The sequence below is a fragment of the Papaver somniferum genome, chromosome 4, assembly GCF_003573695.1.
Source record: "Papaver somniferum cultivar HN1 chromosome 4, ASM357369v1, whole genome shotgun sequence".
In the NCBI taxonomy this organism is placed as follows: Eukaryota; Viridiplantae; Streptophyta; class Magnoliopsida; order Ranunculales; family Papaveraceae; genus Papaver; species Papaver somniferum.
Genome location: NC_039361.1, coordinates 79,967,451 through 79,992,072, shown reverse-complemented (window position 1 = coordinate 79,992,072; position 24,622 = coordinate 79,967,451).

The following is a 24,622-nucleotide window of genomic DNA, read 5'->3' as shown; positions in this document are numbered from 1 at the left end:
AGACTCATTGATTGTCTTCAATTCTTCTTTTCTTCAACTTTGGATTGACGGTGCTAAAACATCTTCATGTCAGTGCGGCTCCCCTCCCAGATCCTCATTCTGAGAGACCAACTAAAGCCTTGTAGAGCTTTAGCTTGTCTGATGTAACTCCCTTGGTAAACATATCTGCCGGATTCTTTGAACCAAGAATATTCTCGATCTTCAACTCTCCTTATTCTAAGAGATCCCGAATGAAATGATAACGAATATTTATATGCTTCGTCCTAGCATGATAGGCTGAGTTCTTGGCTAAATTATAGCGCTTTGACTGTGGCTAAACAAAACACTATCTCGTTGTTCCTTTCCCAACTCATCTAACAAACATCGTAACCAAATCATCTCCTTGATCGCTTCTGTTACTGCTACGCACTCCGCTTCCGTAGTATATAATGTTACCAACTTCTGTAAACGTGAGTTCCAACTCACTGCAGCTGACCCCATAGTATAAACATAACCGGACGTACTTCGCCTTTTATCTACATCACCTGCGAAGTCTGCATCCACATAACCCCTCAAGATAGAACCACCTTTTCCATAACACAATGGTACGTTTGTGTTACCTCTCAAATACCTGAGAATGCACTTCACAGCTTCCCAATGTTGTTTTCCTGGGTTTCTTTCATATCTACTCACTACTCCCACTGCATGGGCAATATCCGGTCTCGTGCACACCATAACATACATTAGACTCCCAATCGCCGAAGAATATGGTACGTTAGCCATGTACTCCTTTTCTTCATTTGTCTTTGCACACTGCATACTTGAAAGACTAATTTGACTTCCAAGTGGAGAACTAACTGGTTTAGCATTCTCCATATTGAACCTTTTCAACACCCGTTCAATATATTCAGCCTGACTAAGCATAAGTACACCCTTAGCTCTGTCTCTTATGATCCTCATACCAAGAATCTGCTTTGCTTCACCAAGATCTTTCATAGAAAACTCACTTGCTAATTGTTTCTTCAAATTCTCAACTTCTTGTAGAGATGTTCCGACAACCAACATATCATCCACATACAGTAATAATATGATGTAGTCAGAAGCGCACCTTTTGAAGTAACAACAATGATCTGCATTACACCGTGAGTAACCACCTCTATGCATGAAGTTATCAAACTTCTTGTACCACTATCTCGGGGCTTGTTTTAAACCATACAAACTCTTCTTTATCTTGCACACCATCTCTTCCTTGCCTTTTACTATGAATCCTTCTGGATGCTTCATGTAAATTTCTTCATCTAGGTCACCATGAAAAAAATCTGTCTTTACATCCAACTGTTCAAGGTAGAGATCTTCAAAAGCCACTAGACTTAACACTACTCGAATAGTAGTCATCTTCACAACTGGAGAAAATATCTCGTTGTAAACAACACCAGGTTTTTGCTGGAAACCTTTCCCATCCAACCTCGCCTTGTAGCGAATATCCCCATTTTCTTCAGAATTCATCCGATGAACCCACTTGTTATGAAACGCATTCTTACCTCTTGGTAATTTTACTAACACCCAAGTGCCATTCTCCTCAAGTGAATTCATCTCACCTTCCATAGAAAGTTGCCACTTGACTGAATCATCAGCCGCTAGTGCTTCTTTAATATCTTCAGGTTCACCTCCATCCGTAAGTAATAGATAATTCAGAGCATACCTTGGGTTCGGTTCCGGAGTTCTTGACGATCTTCGTACTTCTTGTGGAACTGTAGGAGTAACTCCCACTGCAGCAGAAGTCCCTTCTTGTACTTCTCCGCCATCAGCAACATCGTGCTCTTCTTGTACCACACTTTTTCTAGAAACATCATCAATATCGATATGCAACTCCTTATCGACGTTGCTTGATCCGACATCTTCAACATGTGTCTTATTCCTGTCCTTGTACAGCTCATTCTTATTAAAAGTGACGTCTCTACTTCTAATAACTTTGTGAACCCTCGTAGTCCCAAAGTTTATACCCAAAAGCGTCATTTCCGTAACCAAGAAATATACACTTCTTTGCTTGAGCACCTATCTTAGACCTCTCACCGGGACTAAGATGAACATAACCAACACAACCAAAAACTTTCAAATATGAAAGATTTACCTTTTTGCCGGTCCAAACCTCCTCTGGTATCTTCATATCTAATGGACTACTAGGTTTCCTATTGATTAGATAAGCAGCCGTCTCTGTTGCATGTGCCCAGAAGGTCTCGGGCAAACCAGACTGCAACCTCATGCACCTAGCACGTGCATTCAACGTCCAATTCATACGTTCTACTACTCCATTCTCCTGTGTCTTCCTTGGAACTGTTCTCTCCAAACGAATTCCATTTGTAGCACATAATTGTAAGAATTCTGTTTTATCATACTCACCACCGTTGTCTGACCTTAAACACTTCAACTTCAGACCAGTTTCTGTTTCAACCAAAGATTTCACTTCTTAAACACTTCATACACCTCGAACTTATTCTTCATGAAGTAAATCCACACCTTCCTTGAGTGATCATCAATAAAGGTGACATAATATTGGAACCCGCTGTGAGATTCAACGTCAATTGGTACCCATACATCCGCGTGAACCAAATAAAGTTTCTCACTTCTCAGGGCTCTGCCGCCTCTGCTGAAACTAACCCGTTTTTGCTTTCCAAGAACACAGTCTTCACAAAAACTCACATCAACAGACTTCACCTTAGGTAGATATCCTCCCGAACATAGAATCTTCATGTTCTTCTCACTCATGTGCCCTAATCTTCTATGCCATAAGTTAGTGTCTTCACCACTACTAGCCACTGCTAAAGTAGTTCCATCTGAAGTCCGGTATAGAGTACCGAATCTAACTCCACGAGCTAATACTATATATCCTTTCTTCACTTTCCAATTGTGTTTCGTAAGCACAACTTCACAATCATCACCACAAACTTGGCCCACAGACACCAAGTTCTTCTTCAAATTTGGAACGTGTCGTACATCCTTCAATTTACATGTCGAACCGTTGACTTTCAAGATCACATCACCCAAACCAATGATGTCGCATGCTTCACTGTCACCTAAGAATATTTTCCCATAGTATCCTTCTTTATAAGAGATCATAATACTCTTATCACCCGTTGCATGGAAAGAAGCTCCCGAGTCTATAATCCAAGACTCATCTTGCTTGTCCTCAGAGAGTAGTAGAAAACCTTCCGTAATCATCTTCTTTTTATCAACAAGGACCTTCACCGGTTCCGCAGCTGCAACTACGTTGACCTCTTCTTGATTACCTTTGTTTCCACCATTATTAGCACCTTTGTTTTCCATACAATCGCGCTTGAAGTGTCCTACTTTCTTACACGCCCAACACTCAAGAACACTGTCCGGGATTGAGATCCCCCCTAGATTTCCATCTAGATTTGTTGTTGTTTCTCCCATTTGAACTCCTGCCTCTATCTCCTTCTTGCATAGTTAAGGCCGAGCTTGAAGTACTAGAACCGTATCCTTGTTCTATTCTTCTCTCCTCTTCAGCAATTAATCTTTGATGTACATCATCAAGCTTCAACTTATCGCTCCCTGCGGAATTGCTAATGGTTGTCCTTGCAGTCTCCCAACTCTTTGGTAATGACGAAAACAACCGTAAAGCTTGAACTTCATCATCAAAAGTAATACTAACTTTCAAAAGCTGAGAAATAATTGATTTAAACTTCCCAAGATGTGCTGAAATCGCTTCGCCTTCTTGCATCTTCAGATTAAATAGTTGTTCACAAAACATAATCTTCCCCGAGGCTGATGACTTTTGATACAACTTTTCAAGTTTATCCATAAGATTCTTCGTAGTTTCCTCTTGTACGTTATTGTAGACTTCTTCCGTTAGGCATCTACGGATCACGGATACACAATCGCGATCAAGAGTTGTCCATTCATCGTCTTTGCGTGCTCCCTTTTTCGCAACTCCACCCAATGGATCAGCAATGTCTTTCTCATATAGGTAGTCTTCCATCTGAGACTTCCAAAATGCAAAGTTCTTCCCATTAAAAACTTTAACCTTAGCTACCGTACTTTCGTTATTCTCACCAGTAACTCCCACTTCAATCGTACTATGATAAACCCTAAAGCTCTAACCCGAGCTTTGATACCAGTTGTCAGGATTTTCTTATGGAATCACTGACAACCGCGGAATAACGGATCTTGAGATATTATGATGAATAATAAGTAAACCAAGCACAAACAACTATAATAATACGAGAAAGATAAATCAACCACAAGACACAAGATATATAGTGGTTCGACCAATACATACAACCTGTGTATATTGTCTACGTACACTTTGAGCCGCACCAACCCAAATCCACTATGAAGAAAAACGATTACAACGTCGTGTGAATCCCAGCAAACCCTTGGTTACAGCGCAACAATTACTCGAGATGATAACCTTGTCTCTTGTTCCTCACCAATATGCTCTCACAACAAAACCCTAGCTTTAGCCCTAAAATCTATACAAGAAATCTCTCACCGATCTCTTAATCGTTTTCTACACAATACAATTCTACAAGGCCTAATTACCTATTTATATAGGTTATAAACTTGGCCACCAAGAATTATAACCGGTTTAGAAAACCCCTTTCCTAAAATATCACGACTAACTTTAGGAAATAATTAATTAGTCTTCAATTAACTAACAAAAATCACCTATATTTCTGCAAGTAAACAACCATGTAATGCATGACCATGAATGCACAATGCCTCACCTATCTTTTAACTTACTAGGGAGCTATTTTCCCCTTGTATTTTTTATGGTTTGTCCCTGGAATTATGTAATAGTAATAGCAAAAGTTCTGTTACACAGTTAGGCTTAGAATGTATGGTTTCTTTGTGGGTTAAATGAATGATAGACTCATCACCTTCTATTCAGTTCCCATTAAGCTTTGTGCAAGTTGATTAATCTTACTATAAGTTTGTTGATTTGGATATTGGATGACACTGCTTTACAGGCCACCAAGTTCTAGAAAGGATACTCTGCCCTTGGATATCACTTCATTGTAGTTTAGTTTAATAAAATGCAACTGGTGATTATGGTGATGATGTAATACGTCAGGTGTAATAGAAGCTACCTATCAGATGATAGTTGACATCACTCAGGAAGGAAAATTTGTTCGAGCTGAGCAAGCAGCATTGTACCATCATATTGTGATCATGATCAGTAGTCCAGCGCTCTATTTTTTGTTTTCTTTTATGAAATGCTTAATTGAAATATTTAATGTATTATTATTAATTATAAATAAAAAAAGTTATTTTCCGAAGTATTTTATTGTTTAGCTTTATTTCTTGCATTTACCTAATGGTTCGTATTCCCAACATCTGCCACGTCAATACACAAAATTTGCAGTGGTAAACATTTGACCAATTAATTTTGTATTTAGTGTTGGAATTTGGATGTAAATGTAAACGTTTGACCAATTAATTTTTTAATTAATGCTGGTTTATAGACTTAATTTCTGGCACTGCAGCGGATGAAATTTCAATTTCCAAGCGTTTGAACAGCTAAACATTCATTGGTCTAAATATGACAACTTTAATTGCATATAGTTAGCTCAACGAGGTAAACATTTGGCCACTACCCATGGTATTAGTTGTTGAATGGTTCAGAGACCATATGGCAACTACAATTTTTGATTGTTGAATGATTCGGAAACCTTGTGCCAACCATTAATTAGTTGTTTTAACCTATCGCAATTGTAAATCAAGATATTTGGCTGCTATCAAATTAATTGCTAAATAAATTCGCAACAAGGTATAAACTTAGTAGTTATAATGTTTGGAAACCCTGATAACTATAAATTTTGGCTGTTAAAATGTTTGGCAAGTACGTGGCAACTATAAATATTAGTGCGTCTAATTTATTGCATTTAACAAATAAAGTATTTGGCAACTATGGATCAAGTTTCCATAAGTGCGAATAGCAACAAGGAATTTCTAGTAGTTGCTTTTACATTTGGAAACAACACATACGGCAACTTAACCTCCGCAACTACCATTAGTTGCCTTTTTTTTTGGCAACTAAAATCTCATCTTAGGCAACTAAACTAGTTTTGTTGCCAATTCTCAGGTTTTTTTATAGTGAGAGCGATTCGCAGGAGAAGAAAAATTCCTTGTGTTGACAATTAGATATGGTGGCCGAATTTTTATTTATTTATTAAGTTCTGTATGTTCAGAAACTACATCCGATTAAAAAGGAAATTAGATAAAGATCAAATATTCATTCCATATACATATCTCATTATCAATTTTCTGCCATATTTATAGTAACATGGAAACTGAAATATTTTTTTTCTTTTTTCTTCAGAGACCTATTCCCAAGAGACGCATGTTGCGGTTGAATTCAAAGAAACTTCTAGATAGTAGGTAATTATCTATAACCGCTATAACCGCTTATAATATAACGTGAAAATATGCGTGCAAATATGCGTTACTTGCCTGCTCATTAAGGACACGACCATTCAATTAATGCCTGCTCATAAAGGACGCGACCATTCGCCAACAGGTGTATTGGATGTTTATATAAGCTTTACTCGTATCTGCTTGAAGCATTCTACAATATTAAGAAAATCTTAAATGCTTTTAAAATTTTTTTTTGATAATCTTTCATCAGTATAATAGTGATGAATATGTTGCCGGAATTAACTACCGAGATACTACAGCACCTCCAACTACAGAAATCATTTTAGCAAGAAAATGTGTTTCCAAAGAGTGGAATACTATCCTCGGGGACAAAAGAATTGGACTCCTTTTTGGTGTCACACCAAGAATAGGGAAAGAAGTTAGTACTCAACTCTTTTATAGAGAGGAAGATTTCATCCAGATCGTAACAGCCAGCAATCACGACCGCCCAGAATGATGGAACCCATGAAGATTTAAGTAAGTTGCACCCAACAGTTGGATATTGCAATGGTCTGGTATGTTTTTATGTTTCACACCACGGCATACAAGATCCTGTATATGTTATGAATCCAGAAACTGGTGAGCACCTACATCTGCCACAACTATGCATCCCAATTGCACGAGATCAAGTATTTTCGTGGTATCCACGATACAATGTAATTGGGGGTTTCGGCTACTGTCAACGTACCAATGAGTACAAGGTTGTTCGAATTCACATGGATGGTAAAGTTCAAACAAACACTCTAGGAGATAAAAAAGGATGGAGTAACATAGCAGAGGAGATTCCTTATACTTTTCGGAGTTCCTGTGTGCACGCACATGGTTGTATTTTTTGGAAGGATTGTTGTCAGTGGGATGGTGGCATAGTTTCTTTCAATTTGGACACTGAGACATTTCATGAACATTCGCGAACCCCGCATCATATTCATGGGATTAAATTCCCATCACTTGGGATGGTTATGTTCGGAGTTCGCCTTTTATTTTACTACATCCATGAGGCTTATGATGAGGGGTTTAATCAGCCCCGGATAGATTTCTGGGCACCCATTTCTAAAAAACATATTCATACATGGGCACCTGGAGGGGAATGGAATTGGAATCATGAGATGAGAATTTTCTTGGAAAAGGATGAGGATGAAGGGTGGCCGACCCATTACCCGATAGCTTTTGGAAAAAACAAGGACCTTCTATTGTGGCAGAATGGGTGTTTATTGTGTTACAATGCACTCATCAGAACTTGGACGGAAATTTGGGGGACACTATTGTGGGAAACAAGCAGGGTTGAAATTGTTCCTCATATGAGGAGCGTTGTCTCGTTGAAGAATTTTGGTGGACAATCGGAAACATGTACTCATGATGTCGATGCCACTAACACATTTCTTCGGTTATCTATGTAGCTTTTTTTTTCTTGTAGTTGTGTTTTTTTTTTTTTTTATTTGGTTTTGGTTTTTTTCTATGTACAATTTTTATTCCTTGGGTTATCTATGTAGCTTTTTTTTTCTCTTGTATTTGTGTTTTTTTTTTTTTCTGTTGTTGGTGTTTGGATTATATCTGTGTTGAAATGTACAATTTAATTAGTTTGGGTCATTATTTAACTAGCCAACCTTTGGTTTTTTTATCTTTTTTTGCGTTACACCAATGGTCTAGCCGTCCGGGCTACCCCAACCGACCTAGGTAATTAGTCTAAAAGTAGAAAAATTATTTGGGTATTTCCTAAGAGATCATGATTTATTTTAGTTTGTTATGTTCAGAATGTATATTAGATTAAAAAGGAAATTAGATAAACATGAAAATATTCATTCCATATCTCATTATATTGCTACAATATTCGGTGTAAATACCAAAGAATAGGTGATTTAAGATAATGATGGAAAACCTAAAAAAAATTAGGGTTTTCCTTAGAAATATATATAAATTACATCAAGCATAGAAAAAAATTAACATAGAGTATTAAGAGGAAAATGAGTTCTGCTAAGAGGGACTGTAGAGATGATATTGAAGAGAGGATCCAAAAATGTCCTCGACTGATGGCTGGTCCCCGTAAATTGAGGATTATCATTACTGTGGACGGAGTAACTACTGTTCCTGGTGTTCCTCTCGATGCTGTAATTAGTTCTGTTATCAGTAGTGTTGATGATGTTCCTATTTATGCTGATGTTATTCCTGGTGTTCCTATGGACGCTGTAAACAGTAGTGTTGAGAATGCTGATGTTCCTGCTTATGATGATTTTCCTACTGTGAATGATGATGTTCCTACTTCTATTATTGAAATTATTCATGAATATCGCGATGTTCTGGATATGGCAGACGATCCAAAAGTTAACAAGCATGATCCTAACAAGCATGTGGAGCCTGATGAAGCAGAAAATGGCAAATCTGAGGATGACATGGAGCCCAAGACTGCTGGTTGGAGTGATCACGTTCACCTCAACATTGCGAGAAGAATTGTTTGAAGATGGGGGACGGTTCATTTGATATGTTTTTTTTTTCCTTTTTGTGGACGCTTTGAAAGTTGTTTTCATTTCTTGTTTCGTTTGCTAATTTTGTCAATCTAGAAGAAGGTGATGTTTATGAATTCTTTTATTGTTTACGTATTTGAATCATGAAATAGATCAGATACTTATTTACAAGTTCACATACTTTACAGAATGCAATATACTCTTGCAAATTATTTATTTATGAGGTGTGAATTCTTTTGGAAAAATGAATATAATTAGCTGAAAGAACGGAAGAAATGTAGAAAAATACAGTTGTTCCCCATGTAAACAACAAGAATCAATTTATCACGTTAGGTATGATATTATTATCTCCTTGCCAATACTCTTAACAAAAATACGAGTTTGAACAAGTAAAGTGCTACTGGAAGTAAAGTACTGATATACGACGATGTTAATGATAATGATCTTTGCATGGATTTGGATGAGAATGAGGAACCAGATTAATATGACTAAGAACCAGACTCATCTAACAAGTTTTTTTCTTTTTAAACAGGGTTTTTGATGTGTGAACTTTTAGTTTACATATTTTTAAATATAAAGCATTTCGTCTGACCATTTTGTTTTCATGGTTGTATTTGTTTTTAAGTACTGCACTAGATGCAGGCTTTTTACGCTGATAGATGGGTTGACATTTATGTGATGAATGATTCACGCTGAACTTTTATGTTTTCTGGAAATGATGAACATGAAAATGGATGGGTTTAGTTTATTCATATTTAGTAGCTTACTGTATGATTTGAATAATACGTTTCCTACATAGGTGCCACTAATAATTCATACGTTTCCTCCCTAAACCAAGAATAATATAGGAGACAACCCAGCTTAAAATTATTAAGGAAAATATTATCCGAAATAGGAAAGTAATTTTTTTTTATATCCTCTTCTCGAGTTGGTTAGAGATAGGAAACTAAATTTCGAAAATTTTGGGAAACAATTTTATCATAACTGTCTACGATATATTCTCTCATAAAATAAGGAAACTAACCATATTGGTTACACATCAAAAATTTGGAAATAAAAAAAAGAAAAATACCAAAAATCTTTTGTTTGGCAGGTGATGAAGATGAATTTTACTGGGTGGGATGATTTCAAAAGGAAAATCAATTCCCGCCCCCTGGTTTGGTTAAATTCCAAAAAGAAAAAGAGAGATAAGTTCGATCTACTTTTTCAGTTTTTATTACTCGATACATTCTCTCTATGAAATCATAATTCTACTACCATCTCTAATCTTTATAAGGAATCTACCTCTTTAAACTCAATCTTTGTTGCTGGAAATATTTCTACAACCCATTATCAAATGAATATTAAATTTATGTTAGATTTTTTGTTTGATCTCATGGAATCAGATGTTAGATATTATAGGTTTACTAGTTAAAGCATGATTAGGGTTTTTATTCGGCTGTATCAAAGAACAAGTTAATGACAATCACGGGTTGTACGATGAGATGTGATTTCATTTTGTTACAACAGTTATTTACAATAATCATGAGGAGATTTTGTGTGTTGCAGTGATGTTTTAGCCTCAAGTTACATGCATCAATGAGTTCATGTTTGTTTTCTTTTCATATAATAGAAAATATGTGTAACACATGTTGCCTATCCTGTTAGGTTTAGCTAATATTTTCCAAAATAATCTCAAATTCCTAACTGAGATGCACGTACCTACACAACTTTTGTCATGGGAGAAGATGATGATTATAACGTGTCACCATAGGAGGACCAGTGGGATGATGAGGGGGATTATGATGAAGAAACGATGGAGTTAGATGAGAGTCATGATGACATTGTACAATCAGATGACGATAATGGTGAAGATATGGTACCCACTGATAAATTTGAAGAATCAACAGGTAATGTTCGAAATCTTGTACTTACTTGTTTATACTTAAACATCACATGGTTTCATATGTTTCCTCGGTTATTTCCAGAGTCAGACGATTCTAAAAATAATGCTTTCGAAGTGTTAGAAGAAAGAGAATTGGAAAATGCTCCAGAAGCATAAAAGAAGCCACAGCAGGAAGACTCTACATAAGAGATCAGAAAAGGGAGGGAAATGACAAGAATATTGAAGCTGCATAAATACTTCTCGAATAAAGAAGCCCAAAGAAGGGATATTGAATTTGATAAAATGTTCCGGCCTATTGGTGGCCACAGAACTGAATTCAGTAGTTACCTAGGATATTTGTCCCGTGATATGGTTGGCATAAAACATTTATGTTGGAAGGAAGTCCCTGCAACAACAAAACAAAATATGCGGGAGAAAATTCTGGTATGCATATGCGGTTATCAATTCGTCGTTTTTGTTGTCTAACTGTGAGTCAGTGATGAACATACATTAGTTGTTAATGCAGCTTCATTATGAGATGCCCCATGATTATAAGCGAGTAGTCATGAAGCGTCTACCTGTTCAGCTGCGGGACTTCTGAAGGAAATTGTGCAAGAATCGTGTAAAACCCTTCCTGGAAAGACCGGACAAACTAAAAACTTTCCCCAAAAAGTACGAAGCGGTAATGGACCAAGAAGACTGGGAAAATTACCTTAATTATGTACTAGAATCGCCTATATTTAAGGTATGGAATACACATTGATTTTTCTAATTTGTGTTTCGTTCTTATTGTCTATCCCAGCATACTAATGAAATTATTTTTATTTCCTTTGTAAGAAAAATTCGGAGAAGGGAAAAGAGGCAATATCACAATCCAAGTTCCCACATCGGACGGGACGAGGAGGATACTCGGGATTAAAAATAAAATTAGTAAGTCTGTTGTCTTATTTATTATACACTGCACAGTTAAACCGGGCATATCAGATACTTCTGTTTTGTATGTCGCGTTGCGTGTCTCATATATGCATAAACTTATAACGTTATAGGGACGTGTCCTCTTACACCAATCTGTAATTTTATCACATTAGATGCTTTGGAATAGATTTTCTGTTTTACACAGTTAATATCTGTGCGGATGTAAATCCTTACTTGTTTCTGGTAACTACTAGGTCAAAGAGGGAAAGGTTGTCGAAGAAGATCTTGAAGACCGGTGCTTCATGTGGCAAAAGCACGCGAAAACAAACACGGAATTGTACCAGACAAATTTGTCATGGCGAATACAACTGAAGTTGTGAGAAAACAGAAACTTTACAGTCCTCATGTTTTTAACCAAAGTAAGTGCGCAAGGTTTAAATCAGAATTTAACACATTATTTGAACATGAAGAGAAGCGGAAGATGATTCGAGAGGGAACTCTAACGGTTGGTCAGAACGAGGATGCCCTAACAGTTGTGATCGGCCCGGATAAGTGTGGACGTGTCAAGGGGGATGGCTTTGGAGTGACGGAAACCCTTTACTTTCCAAATGGAAAAAACCAAGACACTCGAAAGAGAATGATGAACTGCGTGAAAAGCTGAAAGCTAAGGAGAAAGAATTAGAGTCTACTAAAAATGCGTATCAGAGATTAACAGATAACTTGTTATCTCAAGGTCACGACATTGCGAAAAATGTGGGAAACAGTATCAGCAAGTCTGGAGGAGAGGTAAGTGAACTGAGTTTTGATTAGATTGTTTATTTTTTTTAAAAAACTGGTAGACAATATCTGACTTTTTCAAACAATGTGTTCAACTACAGTCACAGGATGCAGGACCTAGCAACGCCTCCAATCGATCTAAGAATAACATAGGTCCAGAATCAGTTAAGCAACTTCCAAAAAAACATGGGAAATCCGGTTCGCAGAAGTCATTTGAAATAATCAAAGGGTCCGCGAAGCGGGACTCTCCTTGTACTAAAACACCGACCGTTTCTACTGAATCCCCGGCGTCTTTAGTATCAAAAAAGAAGTCTTTGTCTCCTCCATCCACCGGGGAATCTCAAAATATGGCATCTGAAAAAGTTACCATTGATGTATGGTTTTCCAACGCATTTAAATTTTTAATCTTCCATTTACTATCTCTCATGCGCCTTGTGTTTCTGCAGGGATGCAAACTTTGATTTGGAGAAAAGGACAACATCGTTGTCATTGGTAGAGCTTACTCTTCAAAGAAGGTATCTTATAAAATGAAGTCAGGAATGACGCGTGAGGATACATGCTATAGCGTCCTGGTTAGTGAAGTACTAAATGAAACCATCAAATTACCCTTTGGCACATCTTCTCGGATAAAAACTTTAAAAGATGTTGGTGATACTAAAATTAGTTGGCCAGCAAATCAAACCATCTTGGATCAAAAGGTTGGTTGCTATGCTTGTTTGCTTTATTAACTCATTGGATAGGTTTTTACACAAACCAGTTATATATACATATATATATATATATATATTGTTTGATATAAGAGATGAATATGTTATCAGCTATATGAATCACGGACGTTAGTGTATATTTTAGATAACCTTATTGAACGAGATATGTGTCTAGCTATTTGATTGTGAGTTAGTTGTGCATTGTGCTTAAATGGTTTCACTGCAAAAATAAGGTACAACTTTCATTTCAATTTTTTGATGCAGGTAAGTCAACCAAAACATTCTGAGGCTGTGAAATCACCGGATCTACTCAATGAAAGCCAATCTCGTATCGCAATATCTGAAAAAGTTCTGAAGGTATGTGTTTTAAACTAGTTACATGATATTAAGACCATATGAGTCTGAAATATGCTATAAACTATATGAATCACGGATGCTAGGGTGTATTTTGGAGAACCTTGTATATTTGTTACCTATTCAATTCATCAGTGTCTTCGCATTCATGGTAGAATTTGGTATATTTGAATATTACTCTAATGTTGCAGGTAACTCAACAAAATTCGGGGAAACATACTCTGGATGTGACATCAAAAGCTACATCTAATCGGAGCAAATCTGAAATCACGAAAACTGCAGCAGTTCATCCGGTATCTGTTTTATTTGTACATGCATTTTAAATCTCAAAGATGTTCATATGCCATATATTTCCGCAGGGTAAAAGGTGCTACCTTTTTGACCAGTCTAAGGAGAATGTCCTGGCTAGAGGTAGAGCTTTTCTGTTAGCAGGAAAACAACAATTACATGGAAAGGATGGGGTGGAGGTTGATTGCCACAAAATCCTGATTGAGGAAGTAATAAAACCGAATTTCTGTATACCCGTACGATTTGATGGTATGGAAACATTAGGACAAACTCTTGGAAAAGATATTCCTTGGCCAAAGTATGTTGTTAAGCTTACCGAGCCTGCTAAGAAGGTTAGTTGCTTGGCTTGTTTGATTTATAAGTCGAATATACATAAACTAGTATATCAATTATATGAATCACCGATCCAAGTGTAAATTAGAGAACCTAGAAAAATAGAAATATGTGTAACTTTCAAAAGTAACTAATAACTCTTTTAATCTTATGCAGAACCCTACCAGTAATTCACAACCAACTACTTTTCTGCGGAAGTCTCCTGCACATAGAAACCCTTGTGATGGATCTAAGAAGCAGTCTCCTAATCTTATGCAGAACTCTACCAGTAATTCCCAACCAAATCCTTCAATATCTCTAGAGAAGTCGTGCACATCTACAGTAGAACCTCTGGCTAAGACATCTAATGGAGTATGTTTTTTTGGATTTTTTTTCTTCGTAAATCTATATTGCTAATTCTAGCATCTTCTTTTTATATGATGTTCATATGCCGAATCTCCGCAGAAAGCAAAATACGAATTTTAGAATGGATCTAGGGGAAACGTCGTTGCTAGAGGCGGTATTTTACCTACGCTGCCTAACCAGAAAATACATGGACAAGATCTTCCTAAAAACTGTTATGTTGTCAATATTCAGGAGGTTATAGTTCCATCGTTCGTGTTAACCGAACCAAGTGGTGAGTTTAAGTTATTAGGGGAAACTAAAGATGGTTTTGTGGCATGGCCGAAAGATAACTATTCCATCTTTGATGACAAGGTTAGTTTCTTAGCTCTTTTGCTTTGTTAATCAAGTATATAAATTGTTTTACATAAATCGTGTATTCAGTTTGATTAAAGAATAAGTACGAGATAGAAATATATTAACACCTAAATGGAACATGAATGCCAGTGTAAATTAGAAAATTGATATTTGGTTACGGATTTTATCATGGGCGTCAGCTGTGAAAAATGCCGCGGCCTTCAGTGAAGTTGGCTTTATTACATTGTTGGAAAAATGACTTTTGTCTGTCTCTTGTTTAGAATTCACATGACAGACGAATTCTCCTTGGATTTAGAATATATATATATATATAATACATTTAATCTCTTGCTGCAGGAAACTCTACAGCATGGAAAATATCATAAGTAACCAGAACCAGTTTTAGATTCTGAGAAGAAATTGGACTGTGACCTAAGAACAACAAGCAGCCTTGCAGAAGATAAACTGAATGAGGAGCACCTAGCAGTCAATCCACATTCGAGGAGTCATGCAGCCTATGACAAGCTTCCAAAGAATATTAAAAAGGTGTAGAGAAAGTTATATGTACAAAGTGTAGATTAGGCATACCAACTTCCAGATGGGAAACAGAGGATGACAAGGTTTGCCGCGTCGAGAATGTCACAACCTGATCAATTTCTTGAAGAGACACCACCATCAAAAAAGTTGAAGAAAAACTGATGATTTTTGGATAAATGCTCTTTAATATTTTCTTTTGCAAACTGTTAGACCAAAGCTCAACATTTTTTACTGTGTTATTAATAATAATATTAATTTTTGGCATATATGAATTTCATATTTAAACACAATTTATAAAGTATAAGAGAATTTGGATAGTGCCAGGTGGATGGTTTAGATGCGTCATATCTGAACGGCTTAGAGGCGTCACACGCGTAATACACACGCTTCGAGATTAATTGGCGTGGCTAAACATACCATAAAGACACATTAAGTAGATATAAATTGGTGTGGCTAAATATCACATAAAGCCACACTATATTGCGTTTCTATAGGTTCTCCGATGAACGGCTCCCAACGTCACATGTGGACGGTCAACATTACATCTGAACGGTCAATATTGCGTCATCTTAAACGAGATCCAATGGTTCCTAATACATCCACGTGGATGAAGGTAATTTTAAATTGGCGTGGCAAAATATCATATTTAGCTACGCTATATGGCGTGTCTATAGGTTCTTAAATGAACGGCTCACAACATAACATGTGGACGGTGAAGGATGCATATAATTTAACGGTCAATATTGCATTATCTTAAATGAAATCCAACGATTCCTAATACGGACACGTGGATCAAGGAAATTGGAAATTGGCGTGTCTAAATATCACATATAAACACGCTCTATGGGGCGTGTCTATAAGATATCCAATGAACGGCTCACAACGTTACATGTGGATGGTGAAGGATGTATACAATTTAACGGTCAATATTGCATCATATTAAATGAGATCCAACGTTCCTAATACGGCCACGTGGATCAAGGTAATTGTAAATTGGCGTGGCTAAATATCACATATAGCCACGCTATATGGGGAGTGTCTATAGGATATCCAATGAACGGCTCACAACGTTACATGTGGATGGTATTCAACGGTACTAATACATCCACGTGGATGAAGGTAAGTGAAATTGGCGTAGCTAAAACATAACATATAACCACGTTACACCTATATGGCGTGTCTATCGGATAACCAATGGCTACGCCAAAAAGCAATTTGCACGTCTAAAGTGAACCAAATAGCCACGCCAAAAAGCAATTTGTGTGTCTATAGTGAATCAAATAGCCACGCCAAAAGCAATTTACGTGTCTATAGTGAACCAAATAGCCACGCCAAAAAAATAAATCGTGTGTCTATAGAGTACCAGTACTTAAGTTTTTGAGACACTATATAGCAACGCCTATATGACTCTGGCGTGTCTATTTCATGAAGAAATAGACACGCAAGGAAGGTGTGTCTATAAGCTACCTAAAACCACACCGTTTTTCCTAAAACCACGCAATCATAAGCCACGCCAAGTCCAAAAAAAATTGGCGTGTCAAAACCCCTACGGACACGCCAATTTGGCGTGGCAAAAGGTTCTGTGTGTACTAGTGCTAGTCGCCTAAAACTTGTCGCGAGCTCGTCAGTTCGGTAGCGAACTTGGATGGCTGAGAATGTATCTCGTGAAGAAGGATGGCCATTGATTATGGCCACATCTTGTTGTATAGCGAAGTGTTGTCAGCCACATGCTAATGGCATGCCAGTGGCGTAGCCATGGCATAGAGGCATGCTAGTACCCGCGGCATAGTGGTATGTCAGTGATGTTGCGGCATGGCCAAAGCTAAAAATTGGCTCAGCGCCAAAGTTAGGGTTTGGCGTCGTGGAAGGATTTGGCGTGGCCAAGTCTTGGCGTCGTGGAAGGATTTGGGCGTGGCCAAGTCTTGGCGCCATTGGAAGGACTTGGCGTGGCCAAGTACTGGCGCCGTTGGAAGGATTTGGCGCGTCCAAGTCTTGGCACCATTGGAAGGACTTGGCGCGGCCAAGTCTTGGCGCCGTTGGGAGGATTTGGCGCGGCCAAGTCTTGGCGCCGTTGGAAGGACTTGGCGTGGCCAAGGCGCCGTGGAAGAATTAGGGCTTGGTGTGGACAAGGCGTCGTGGAATAATTCTCCGTGGAAGAATTAGGGCTTGGCGTCGCCAAGGCATCGTGGAGTCGGACCCACATGTGGCGTGGGAATGTTGGCCCTGTTTCCATACCAATCTCGTTGCTCTGAGAACGTTATTTGTCTTTGGTAACAATTTTCTCAAATTAGGGTTTGTTGAATACCCTAATTAGTGCACATGGCGTGCGGTTGCGGCATGGCGCTACTTTTGTGCAAATGGCGCCATGGCTATGCCAAAGGAACCATGAAAAGGCCATAGTGTGGAAACGACCACAGGAGTAGGAATTTCCGTGTGGTGGCTATTTATGGCAGGTTGCCACGAAGTTGGCATGTTGTGAAGTTGCCGCGGTAGGGTGTGTTTGCCCTTTAATGTATGGTGGCAAGTTTTAGAGGAACCTGATTGGCCACAAAAGGGGAACGGCCAAATATAAGGTGCGACCACACTTCTGGTGAGAGTGTGGCGCGTTTAGGGAGACCTGATTGGTCGATGGGAAGTGGGGCCGGCAAGCTAGGGCGTGGCCACACTTCCAGCGCGTTGTGGCGGGTTTAATTACCTAATAGGCTTAATTTTGACAAGCAAGGTCTGGTATATTGCGCGAGGTGCGAAACCCTAACTTCTTCAAGTTAGTCAGGTTGACTGAATTCTATATGTCGACACAGAGCTCTTTTAAGTTCGTTGCCAGAGAGCAGCATGCTTTTCTGATTGAATACCTTATGTAAAGATCTTATTCTTGATACTTGGAGATTCGTGCTACTCTGCTGCGAGTGAACACAAATCGTCATGCCATATCAATATTAATAGTTCAGCCGGAGAACATAGCATAGAAGGCATTCAGGGGAACTTATATTTAAGTGAATATACGCGAGGCACCGAAATTTATAGAACATCTGTGATTAGCCGGTCTGGATAAATTTCATGTAAGTATATTGAGCGGCTCAATAAATTTTTCAGTGGAGAGGTTAGCACACGTGGCTATGTTTCCTTGCAGAGTGACGTCACATCAGATGCAAGGTTTTACGATTTTAACCCTAAGCTAAAAACCACCATCAACACACTTGTCAGTGCAATTCTGTTTCGTGGGAACATTAGGTTCATCTATATTTGAGATGGATAAATCTTTCTCTTTAATAGATTTCATGGAAAGTCGAACTCGTAAACGTTGATATCTGTTGATGGTGGTTTTTAGTTCAGAGTCAAAACTATAAATTTCTGTATTTAATGCGATGTCATCCTGGAAAGGAATAAAAGCCACTTCAAAGTAATGAGTGCTCAAAACTCTTTACTTATATATGTATTGAGCAATTTGAAATATTTATGAAATTTATTAGAACGGTGCATCAATCCCAGATATTCTATAAATTTGAACCTATCGCATTAGTTACTAATGCATAACTCGCCTGATATTTTCCTATGCTATGTTCCCAGCCGAACTATCGATATTGACATGACATGACGATTAAATGTTCACTCTCAGCAGAGTAGCGTTAATCTCCCGAAGTGTCAGTATTGATAATCTGCATGAAAATACTCACACAGGATGCATCGTCCTCTGATGAAGAGATTTTCGTGTCGATGCACTTTTAATTGAAAGTTAGCGCGATCGAACGCGTTTAAATTCCTTAAGTAAAATCTAGACTGTTCATTTCAGTCTCAAAAATAATCACGTCCACACGATTTAGCCGTGCGATTTAGCAAGAATAGCCTACCCCTAGCAGAACTAGGCAATCACCGTAATGACCACTGGCGGGCCCACTAGTGCCATTGTCGATCGAGTCCCATCTCCCTCAGCCACAAGTGCTTTGAACGCCAACCCCAAACATGGGTGATGGCGCTGTATAAGAATAGCTCGAACGAGCTGAGACCGTTAAAAGAGTCTCAAAACGCATCACGACCGTCCAACTTTTCCAGCCAATTTGGACGGCTTAGATCTTCCTACAAACGATTAAGGAAGTGCTAGCATGTTCGTTGGCGGGCCAATTCTCCATTTGTCAATCGAGTTTCCGATAGGGCGCCCAACCGTTTGCCCAAACTTGAGCAAACACGCCGTATTCAAAACCCTAAGTTGGGTCGTGGCAGTATGCAACTGTCTCAAATGGATCATGTCCGTCCAACTTGGCTAGCCTAATTGGACGATGTAGATCGCATCTCGAACGATCGAAGAAGTACCAAAGTATTCATTGAAGGCCCAACTTCTTCCTTGGTCGATCGACCTACTCACGACAAGCCCTTAACGCACCAATTCGTTCGGTCAAATTAGGGAAGACGCGACCGTTTTAAAAATTAATTGGTGTTTGCGTCAATATGTTACCGCCGCAAATCGTTCACGACCATCCATCTTTTCCAGCCAAATCGAGTGGCTTAGATCTAATTTTAGGTGGCCCAGGAGATACCAACACGCTCACCGGCAACCCACCTTTGCACAATGTCGATCGACCTGCTCGAACCGACACACAACGTCTCGATTCGCTCTCCCAAAAGAGGGTTAGGACTTAGGTGTTTTAAAGATGAGAAGACTGATTATTAGTTCTATATACATAACTAGCCACGCGGCCCTTAAAACCCTAAAAATCGCATCAATGACAGTGGACAACTTCCGAAGATTGATTTATTTTTCAAACGCTAACAAAGCAGCATTGATATTACCGTCCATTCATCATCCACAGGGGGTGATCGACCAAGTCATAGCACATTCATAGGGTCCTCAAACGATCACCCAAAGATGGCCGGTCGTTCTACTTTTAAGACGCTCAATTCGTGACTGATTCGATCGTAAAAAGCGATGCTTCTAACACATCGATTACTTTCAGCTGCTTATTCGAAAGCGATGCTTGACATACACCAATTATAAGCAATGCCTTATAATTCATTATTTGGCCTAAAAGCACTACGTGCTGATTTTAGGGGCAAGTCACATGACTTGACCCATTCACTCGAGACAAAAAAAATGTCACAAACTGGGGGATACATACTGGGGTATTGTTCTGGCGGTTTACAGCGTGCGGCGTGCAATACGCCCATTACAAGAAATTGTACGGAAATACGGACGGTTAAGAGTAATGAGAGTAGTGGGAGAACGTGTGATCAATCTCCCCTCATAACGGAAACACGACGATCACTACCTTCCGCACAAACCCACTTCTCCACTACTTCACTTCCTCCACTTCCTCAGAGATCAGGGTGCGCTCAATGACTTGTATAAATATATTTTCAATCTGTTTCGAAAGGAAGAACAGAAGTGTTAGCAACACAGTATCCAGAAAACACCAAGAACTGATAGCTTACATTCTGCAAGCCAGTTCCACATTCTGATACAAGTCATAAAACAGCCACACCTTTATAATTCAACATTTTGATCTCAAACACCTTCTTCGCTTCCCTCCCTAAGATCAACCCCTTCTCCTTCACTTTGTGACCGAATTGAATCTGGAATGCCCATTTCTTGGTTTAGGCCACAGTCTTACAGATTGATCTCTCGAGTCTAAAAGTACTCCCGTGCAGTGCATTGTTTAGGGTTTGAATTCGTTTCTCATCAACACACCCAAATTTACCAAAAACGGCAGAACCAGTTTTTAGCCTCAAACAATTGGAGACCACAGTGGGAGGTTAATCTCTTGGTTGCAAGATCAATTTTTGATTTCATTTCAATTTTCTCAAAATTCAAGATGGTGGATCTTCGGTATGGATCAGCGAAAAATCCTGATGTTAATTACTGGCGCTGACAACACCCCTGGTGTCCACATTGCTGTCGGTGACACCAACGTACCGCCTACCAACACGATCAACGCATCTCGCGGTACTACATCCTCAACCACCAACACCAGCGACGCAGAAGACACTCCCTTAGGCGTGACACCTCCAATCACCTGAGCCAGAGCCACTGCCGCCACCAATATTTCTTCAAGCGTAACGCCCTCGGTCGTTACTAAAGCTACTGCCACTTCCCCATCAGGATGAGAGACCGGAGGATCTAGAGGAGGCTAACCCCCTATCACCATTGTTGATTTGATGGAAAGACGAGAAGTTATCGCTAAGGCTCAGACGGACATGGATATAACTCAGAAAAATGTACTCACTTTCCTTAAGACGCTAATAGAGCGACTATCACAAGAGACGCGTCAGCCTATAAAACCAATGAGGAGTACTTTCAACACTTTCGGCGCAAGCACTTCAACAGGGTGTGAATTCATAGATGAAGAAGTTCGTGTTGCTCTTGATCGCTTAAGGGAAAATAATCAGTCGTTCAATTTCATCACGCGTGAGATCTAGAACGACTTCTCCAACATCGAGGCAAGGAAAACCCGGTGGACCTGCACCAACATCATCCTCCTTATCCTCCTGATGTGCAAAGATTTTCTCTTCCGAGAAGATACTCCTCTCCTCAATTTTCCCTTTATGACGGAACTGGTAATTCTCGTGAACACATCTCTCGTTTTCTGAAGTCATTAAGGGAGCACGAATACAATCATGTCCTCCGCTTGAAAGAGTTCTCAAAGTCACTTACTGGGAGAGCGTACACCTGATACAACAACATTGCACCAAAAAGCGTATCCAACTGGTGTGAGATGGTAATCGTTTTCTACAAGAAGTATTTCTTTGTATCTGAGAAAATCACCTTTTCAGATTTGGGGAGGATGTTCTAACGAAACAATGAGCATACAAATGATTATGTAAAGAGGTTCAAAATCCAGGCACCGGATTGTCACGATCCAAATATGATTGAACAACGATTGGTGGAATTATACATTAATAGGATGGTACCAATCTATCGCGCTATGCTGGAGAATCTGCTCACAGGGGAAGAGACTCGCCAGGAGTATCACAATACCTTCATATTGAGAATAGGGAGCCGTCTTATGAAGCTCTATTGGAGAGTATGTATCTTAAGACCCTTGCAGAAGTTCAGAGAGTTGCTCAACAATCCACGACCACGACTGCTCCAACTTTACCGAGCAGAGAAACACTTGAAGAAGGGGAAATTTACCAAGGCCTCCATAAAGACGAGGGCTTCACTCATGAATGGTACCCAGTTCATCCACCGCAAGGCTGTTACCGTCCATGAAGGGTCCTCAAGAGGAGTTGCAGTTAAACGATCTACGCACACTCGCGTATCAACTCCACTCTCGAAGCGAGCCTCGCATCAAAGCCTTCAAGAGTTCTTACGACAACAACTGCAAACGCAAGAAACTCTAGACCCAGAATACTTACATTTCCCATTTCCCATGTGGAAGGTCCTGGAGCTGCTAGAAGTTTGGGTGCGAGACGGAGTAGTTCAACTACCTCATGTATGGCGTCCACCAACTGATCAGGAGATGATTGATCCGAGATATTGCCAATACCACAGATTCATCCATCACCCTACCAGTGAATGCAACGGCCTGAAACGCATTGTCCGAGGGAAAATCAACGCAGAAGAGTTACATATATGAACTGAGAATCTTCCATTTATCCGCAAGTCAACGTGTTTTCACGGGAGAGTTCGAATCAATTGGGGACTTTTCATCAACAGAGGCGTGTTACAATCACTCGGATCCAACCTGACTCTATGCAATTGTCTGGGAGAACCCAATTTCGTTCGTTGGAACCTTGTCAACAAGTAAGTCTCGTTAAACGATTATTTGTGCGAGAGACCTTTTGGAAATTTGTTGGGGACTCGACGCACACGTTCAATTTTCAAAATGAAATTAATACCATTTTCAATCTCCACTATATATTTCCCTTTTTCGTGCAGTGTTTGCAATTTTCATGCAACATGCACAATTTCTCTAAGTTACACCACTTAAATTAGAATTTCAGTCTGAATAGTCGACCCAAACACAATTCTTTTCATAAAACTACTCATGAATTATCCCAAAAGAAAATTCAAATGTGCTAGAGCATTGCTCAGTCGAACTCGCATGCGTTGCTATCTCAAGCATGTTTGTCAATGTTAGTGACCAAAACTATATGTCTTGATTTCTAGCATACTTATGACTAAGTCTCGGTCTAGGATAGTTAGGAATAGTTGAGCTCCAGACTCCATGGCGATTATCTTGCAAAGACGAAGAACTACTCAAGGAACCAGTGGAACTTCATCCGACTAAAAAGGTATGTGGATACTTGAACTCATCTTGTCACTCAAAGGTCTATCTACTCTATCTCCCACTCTTGAGACAAAAGTCGTATAAGTATGATAGTTTTCATACATACACATTTGCTATTTCGAGCCGAGTTTACTCGCCTATCTTTTTCTCGAAATACGTGTTGGTAAGCTTTTGCTTTAATCATTTTCATATTTACCCGTGACGAAAGTCATGATGACGTTTCAATCTTGAAAATAGGTTTGATGACGATAGTCGATTCTTTATGTCTAACGACTGTTATAACATTATAGAAGAATGTTTTAATAATTGAAATGTAGAGTTGAGAATATGTAACCACCTATGGATGTAAGCATATAGTGTGTTCGCACATTAGTATATAAATCCATGTGCCGGAAACCAAGTGTGTGCATATGTGTGCATGCGGTATTGGAGAAGGAGACAGGTTGGGTACGCGTACTGGCGGAAGTTCACGTCCGTGAATTTATGCTGAGTTTGGAGTTTACGAACTCAAAACCAGTCACCTTAGGTACGTGTACCCGTACGCGTACTGGAGGAACTTTTTCACCCGAAAATTTCTGCTGATTTTGGAAACTAAAACAAACTCAAAATCCGGTAGATAAGGTACGCATACCCGTACGCGTACCCAAGATGGTTATTTCTCAAATCGGTAGTTCATGGAGTTAAAACAATAAATTATAAGGAATGCAATCTTTGCAAACCGTGGCTATATTGTTCATGAATTGATTCAAATGAATCAAACCGATTTTGTTTCAATTGTGTCTTAAATAAAGATTTAAGCAATTGAACAACTCTTGAACTAGTTCTTATGAGTCATTTGAACTAGTTATCAGAAAGATGAATACGGTTAATATGAAAGCACTCATATGGCTAACCATTGGTCAACCATTTGTGAACCAACCAATGTACACGTTTAGTTACGGTTACTCATACCTAAATGAATGCATTTCATTTGTGTATGTGACAAGCTAAGTTTCGATTTAACGGTTGAAAGATATTATCTTGGATAAATCAGGTTTTTCATCTGACGGTGATTATGGAATGCTTTGATAC